General features: G+C 35.7%; 1 protein-coding gene across 7 annotated transcripts in view; it reads right to left on the reverse strand.

Moving 5' to 3' along the window:
* ARID1B (AT-rich interaction domain 1B) overlaps positions 1 to 7,418 on the reverse strand; it is an 807,057-nt gene that overhangs the window by 784,856 nt on the left and 14,783 nt on the right. The gene's annotated exons all lie outside the window — the stretch shown is intronic.

Here is a 7,418-nt window from a genome sequence, read left to right on the forward strand (position 1 = left end):
AATATAAACCTAGGTAGGCTCATATGCTAATGTATAAGCCGTTGAACTGCCTCTTATCTCAGTGCATTGACAGTTTTCACACTAAGCACTAGTTGTCATTTAGATAATTTTGTGCTCACCACTGTGGAGTTATTTACAAGTCAGTACTGATTGGCTAAAATGCATGTCTGTCAAAAGAACTGAGATAAGGAGGCTTAGAAGCAAAGTAATCAGAGAGGTAAAAAGTGTATTAATTTATCTGTGCTGGTTATGCAAAACTGGGGAATGGGTAATAAAGTTATTATCTAACTGGTGTAGACTGTCCCTTTAAGTTTACTTTTATGTTTGCACCATTATCCACCAATAGAGCTGTGTGAGTTGTCTTTATCAGCCAGTAAACAATCTGTCCCCATACTTCAGCTGTGTACAAACATATACTTCCTGTTGGTTTACAATAAATATTATTATTATTATTATTATTATTATTATTTAATAAATTTAGTTATTCAAAAAAAAAAAAGGATTTAACATATTTATACAATACTCTGTCATAAACATAATCAATGTGTTTAAAGACCCTCTAAACATAAGCAATTTTTTTAATTTAATTAAAACTAGCATTTCTATCATGCATAGATGAACTAAGCACTATTTTAACTCTGTATGTATGTATGTATGTATAACTCTCTCAAAATATATATTTTTTTTTCCATAAAAAATAAAGACAAAAGGTGTTTATTTTGAAACAAAACAGGGTATCCGTGTTTATATAGAATTGTACTGTGGGGAAGATAGCTCACTGGCTAATAAAGACGTGCCACAGCTCTATTGGTGGATGTTAACACATCCCACAAGCAGGAAAATAGTTAAAAGGGACAGTCTACTCCAGAATTGTAATCGTTTAAAAAGATTGATAATCTATTACCTATTCCCCAGTTTTGAATAACACAGTTATATTAATATACATTTACCTACCTTGTATCTAAGCCTCTGTAGACTGCCCCTTATTTCAGTTATTTTGACTTGAATTTTAGCCAATCAGTGCCCTTCCATAAGTAACTCCATGGCCATGAGCACAATGTTATCTATATGACACACAATAACGCCCTCTAGCTGTGAACTGTCAAAAGCATTCAGATAAGAGGCGGCCTTCAAAAGCTTAGAAATTAGCATACCTAGGTTTAGCCTTTAACAAAGAATACCAAGCGAACACAGCAAATTTGATGATAAAAGTAAATTGTAAAGTTGTTTAAAATTGCATGCCCTATCAGAATCCTGAAACTTTAATTTGGACTAGACTGTCCCTTTAAAAAACAAATTATTTTTTTAAATGTATAAATGTAAAAGTATATTGTGGATACAAAGACAAACTTTACATTTATAGCGATAGTTATAGCATTTATTTTCTCGTTTGAATATCAAAATGTTGACAGTTTTCTAAAACATGTTCTAGTACAGAAAAATAACTTTTGGTTTCAAGTTTGTGGGGTATGTAACCATTAACAATAAAACGTGGAAATTCTACCTGTCAATGAGCAATCTATCACACAAATGAGATGTGCACAAACATGCATTTCCTTTTAGCGTCATTATTAAAATAAACAGCTTTTTTTTAACATAGTTAAATAGTGCCACCAGATTATATTTTAGTTAAAGGGACACTGTACCCAAAAATTTTCTTTCGTGATTCAGATTGAGCATGAAATTTTAAGCAACTTTCTAATTTACTCCTATTATCAAATTGTCTTCATTCTCTTGGTATCTTTATTTGAAATGCAAGAATGTAAGTTTAAATGCCGGCCCATTTTTGGTGAACAACCTGGGTTGTCCATGCTGATTGGTGGATAAATTCATCAACCAATAAAAAAGTGCTGTCCAGAGTACTGAAACAAAAAAAAAAAGCTTAGATGCCTTCTTTTTCAAATAATAATAGCAAGAGAATGAAGAAAAATTGATAATAGGAGTAAATTAGAAAGTTGCTTAAAATTTCATGCTCATTCTGAATCACGAAAGAAATATTTTGGGTACAGTGTCCCTTTAACTTTCCTTTTTTTTTTAAGAAAAAATTGACATTTTGAAGATTATTTGTCTGGTTGACATTTTTTTGTGAGATCTGTTTAAAGATTGTCACTACACTGAAAAAAAAAGTTGATTTTTTTTTTTTATATAGTAGCAGCAGCAGAAACTGAAGATTTTATCTTCAAACAATCTGAAGTGCCCCCTACCTTTACCAGAGAGAAAATCACAGTATGTTTAAATCCAAAATATTTAACATTTCAAAACAACCTAAAATCGTTTTGTGTATAAAATAAATACATTTTTGCAAGGTGCTTTTCAAACAAGAACACCAAGAGAATAAAGCAAATTAGATAATAAAAATAAATTGGAAAGTTGTTTAAAATTGTATTCTCTATCTGAATCATGAAAGAAATGTTTGGGGTTTCATGTCTCCTTTAATATTGGCTTAAATTTTAACTGGGTTGTGAGCGTATTAAAAAGGTCCTGGGGAGAACACTGCAAAAATACTGATAGGGACATTAAACCCACATTTTTTCTTTCATGATTCAGGTAGAGAATACAATTTTAAACACCATTCCAATTTACTTCTATTATCTAATTTGCTTCATTCTTTAGATATCCTTTGTTTAAGAAATAGCAATGCACATGGGTGAGCCAATCACACAAGGCAGCTATGTGCAGCCACCAATCAGCAGCTTCTGAGCCTATCTAGATATGCTTTTCAACAAAGGATATCAAGAGCATGAAGCAAATTAGATCATAGAAGTAAATTGGAAAGTTGTTTAAAATGATATTCTTTCTAAATCATGAAAGAAAAAAAATTGGGTTTAATGTCCCTTTTAACAAACACTGCTGTTATAGTTCAAGCTCCACTTGTGTCCCAAACACCTAACTAGTCATCTATTATATTAGGGGCTGAAAAAATGTAACCAGTCACAATATTCAGGAACTAGCAATATGCTTTTTGTAGACATAGATGTACTTTATATGATATAGGTAGACTAATCTAAAATACTAGCAACCTGAAGTAAAAAAACTCTAAGAGCTGTGGTTTCCAGACTCTCACTGTTTGCCAATGGTTGCTGTAAAAAAATAAAATAAAAAAAATAAATATGACTGCAAAGCAGTATAGCCACAGTTAAAGGGACAGTCAAGTCCAAAAATAATCTGTCATGATTCAAATAGAGCATGTCATTTTAAACAACTTTCCAATTTACTTTTATCCTCAATTTTACTTTGTTCTCTTGGTATTCTTAGTTGAAAGCTAAACCTAGGTAGGCTCATATGCTAAATTTGTTAGACCTTGAAGGCCGCCTCTTATGTGAATGCATTTTTACCACTAGAGGGCATTAGTTCATGTGTGTCATATAGATAACATTGAGCTCATGCACATAAAGTTACCTAGAAGTTAGCACTGATTGGCTAAAATGCAAGTCTGTCAAAAGAACTGAAATAAGGGGGCAGTTTGCAGAGGCTTAGATACAAGGTAATTACAGAAATAAAAAGTATATTTCTATAAGTGTTGGTTATGCAAAACTGGGGAATGGGTAATAAAGGGATTATCTATCTTTTTAAACAACAACAATAATTCTGGTGTTGACTGTCCCTTTAAAGGGGCATTTCACTGCACAAATAACATGTTCTAATTTGTTAGAGCTTACAATGTTTGCATTTTAGACCCTAGCATAGAGGTTAAATACAAAGACAAAGTCCCGCTTGGAAGCTCCAAGCAGGGAGGTTTCTTAACAGGAAACAGACATTAAGCAAGTTAGGAGCAGTAGTTGCTCAATCTACAAATCACCAATAGTTTCCTGCTCAGGAGCTGCAATGTGGCTCCTTAATGGGACTATACCCTATAAATGTAACCCCTTTGTGGTGGTTTAACACAGTTAGCTATGGTCAGTGATGAAGCTAAAACTGCATACTTCAGCAGATGTTAACAAATGATTCTTATTTACATTTTTTCACTATCAATATTATCTTTCACTAGATGAGCAGATGATTAGTTTGCACTTGCGTATATATATATAAGTCCCACAAAAAAGAGAGCACTCACCAGGGCTTTATTCTTTACTGCATTAACAGATTTTATTCATCAAGTGACGTTTCGCGTCAGATCTAGCACCCCTTGCACACCTGTGTTAGTGCTACTCACCTTGTGTATCAAATAAAGTCACTTGGCATCAAGTTCCTGGGTCCTCGTTTTTCCTTTGTAATAAATATATATATATATACACACACACACACACACACATATACATACACAAATACACACACACACACACAGGTGGCCCTCGGTTTACGCCAGTTCAATTTGCGCCGTTTCAGAATAACAACCTTTTTTTTCAGTCATGTGACTGCTATTGAAAAGCTTTGGAAATCAAGACACTAATTAAAATAGCCAGTAGGTGGAGCTGTCCGCTTGTTTAGCAGCAAAATTATGCAACTTAAAGTGTCAGTAAACCTCAAAAATAATGTTATATAATCCTGCACATAGTGCAGAATTATATAACATTATATTAGCCTTATCTTTATAAAACCTAATATTCCCTTTGATTTTTTGAAAAAATGACAGTTTTTCAGACCCGCTCTCTGTGCTCTTCTGAGCGGGTCTGTTTTTTTCACACAGCGCATGTCAGACAGAGCAGGAGCGAGCTGCACTGTGTATAATGGCGCGGTCGGGCCGGGCTGTGACTATACAGCTGGCCCGATGCGCTGTGTGAAAAAAACAGACCCGCTCAGAAGAGCACAGAGAGCGGGTCTGAAAAACTGTCATTTTTAAAAAAAAAAAAATCAAAGGGAATATTAGGTTTTATAAAGATAAGGCTAATATAATGTTATATAATTCTGCACTATGTGCAGAATTATATAACATTATTTTGGAGGTTTACTGTCCCTTTAACAGCCTTAAATTGATCTGTGTACACAGATCAGACCAGATCTATCGGGCAAAATTTAGCAGCCACTTTCCTATTATCTTCCTGTCCAGCAGCTTGAGGTGAGGGTGCCTAACTGCTTATTAATCACTGCAGATTGAAATGCATAGAATAGGTGCAGACCCAATATTATCTAACATGCTAACAATGCAGAGAACAGATTGCAGAAAAATGCAAGTAAAAAAACTTTTTTGTTCATTAAACTTAGTTTGATGATGATGCAGTCTGTTGTGTAATTATTTTATTAGGTGATGTTTAGCAAATGTTTTTGTTCATTAAACTTAGTTTGATGATGATACAATCTATATTATTAGGTTTATAATGCTGTTTAGCATTTAAAGTCTTCATTTCAAAGCTTTAAAAATAATGTATTAGGTGTTACTTATGCCAATTTTGAGAGGGGCCTGGAACCTAACTCCGTCACTTCCCATTGACTTACATTATAAACTGGGTTTCAATTTGCAACGGTTTCTATTTACAACCATTCCTCCTGGAACCTAACCCCGGCGTAAACTGAGGGCTACCTGTATATATATATATTTTATTTTTTTTACAATGAATCAGTATTATTATATACACCTACTCCTGTACTCAGGCCTACAGAGTTTGGCAGTGGTTTACAATAAATATTATTAATGAATAATAATAATAATTCCCTCCTCTGGTCTCTTCACTATTCACGTGAGGAATAAACAATATTTTTTTTTTTTAACTAAAACAATAGAATAATATAATAAATAAAATAATAAAATAATAGTGCTTAAAAAAAAAACAACAAAAAAAAAAAAAACAACTTTAACCCCTTAACGTCAAGGGTCGTACAGGGTACGTATTACACAAACTGGTCTTTAAAGACCAGCGACGTGCCCTGTACGACCTAGCTGTTTAAAGCGGCTGGAAGCGATCCTGATCGCTTCCAGCCACTTTCAAGGTATTGCCGTGATGCCTCGATATTGAGGCATCATGGCAATACCTTTTCTGGCACACCGATGCAGAGAGGGCCACTCTGTGGCCCTCTCTGCATCGGCCAGCGATGGTGCCGATCGTTGGTGGGTGGGAGCAGCTGCAGGGAGGAGGGTGGGCGGCCCATCGCTGGGAATCTTCTTCCGGATTAAGGGGGCGGGGCTGCGTGCACGCGCATGTGTGTGCGCGCGCCCCCGCAATCTAAATCATCTCAGTAAACGGCCCGGTTGTGGTGGGAGCGGGTGATGGGGGTCAAATTTTTATTTATAAAAGGGATCTGAGAGAGGGGGGTATTGAGGGGGGCCAGCTACACTACAGAAAAAAAATATATTAAAAACAATGCACAAAAGTTTGAAAAGTGGGTACTGGCAGACAGCTGCCAGTACCCAAAATGGCACCAAATAGTGAGAGGGGGAAGATTAGAGTGCTGTGTGTGGGGGGTCAGGGAGGTTGGGTGCTATGGGGGGATCTTACACAGCAGCATATGTAAATATGCTGGAAAAATGTAAAAAAAAAAAAATTAAAAAAGATAGCTTTTATTTTAGTACTGGCAGACTTTCTGCCAGTACTTAAGATGGCGGGGACAATTGTGGGGTGGGGGAGGGAAGAGAACTGTTTGGGAGGGATCAGGGGGTGGGATGTGTCAGGTGGGAGGCTGATCTCTACACTAAAGCTAAAATTAACCCTGTAAGCTCCCTACAAGCTACCTAATTAACCCCTTCACTGCTAGCCATAATACACGTGTGATGCGCAGCGGCATTTTGTGGCCTTGTAATTACCACAAAGCAACTCCAAAGCCATATATGTCTGCTATTTCTGAACAAAGGGGATCCCAGAGAAGCATTTACAACCATGTGTGCCATAAGTGCACAAGCTGTTTGTAAATAATTTCAGTGAGAAACCTAAAATTGTGAAAAATGTTACAATTTTTTTAATTTGATCGCATTTGACGTTGAAATGGTGGCATGAAATATACCAAGATTGGCCTTGATCAATACTTGAGGTTGTCTACTACACTACAGCTAAAATTAACCCTAGAAGTTCCCTACATGCTCCCTAATTAACCCCTTCACTGCTGGGCATAATACACGTGTGGTGCGCAGTGGTATTTAGCGGCCTTCTAATTACCAAAAGCCACGCCAAAGCCATATATGTCTGCTATTTCTGAACAAAGGGGATCCCAGAGAAGCATTTACAACCATATATGCCATAATTGCACAAGTTGTTTGTAAATAATTTCAGTGACAAACCTTTTTTGGGAAAAAATTAGTGAAAAAGTGAACAATTTTTTTTATTTGATCGCATTTGGCGGTGAAATGGTGGCATGAAATTTACCAAAATGGGCCTAGATCAATACTTTGGGGTGTCTTCTAAAAAAAAAATATATATATACACGTCAAGGGATATTCAGGGATTCCTGAAAGATATCAGTGTTCCAATATAACTAGCGCTAATTTTGAAAAAAAGTGGTTTGGAAATAGCAATGTGCTACTTGTACTTATTGCCCTATAACTTGCAAAA

Source organism: Bombina bombina, chromosome 4, assembly GCF_027579735.1.
Source record: "Bombina bombina isolate aBomBom1 chromosome 4, aBomBom1.pri, whole genome shotgun sequence".
NCBI classification, from domain to species: Eukaryota; Metazoa; Chordata; class Amphibia; order Anura; family Bombinatoridae; genus Bombina; species Bombina bombina.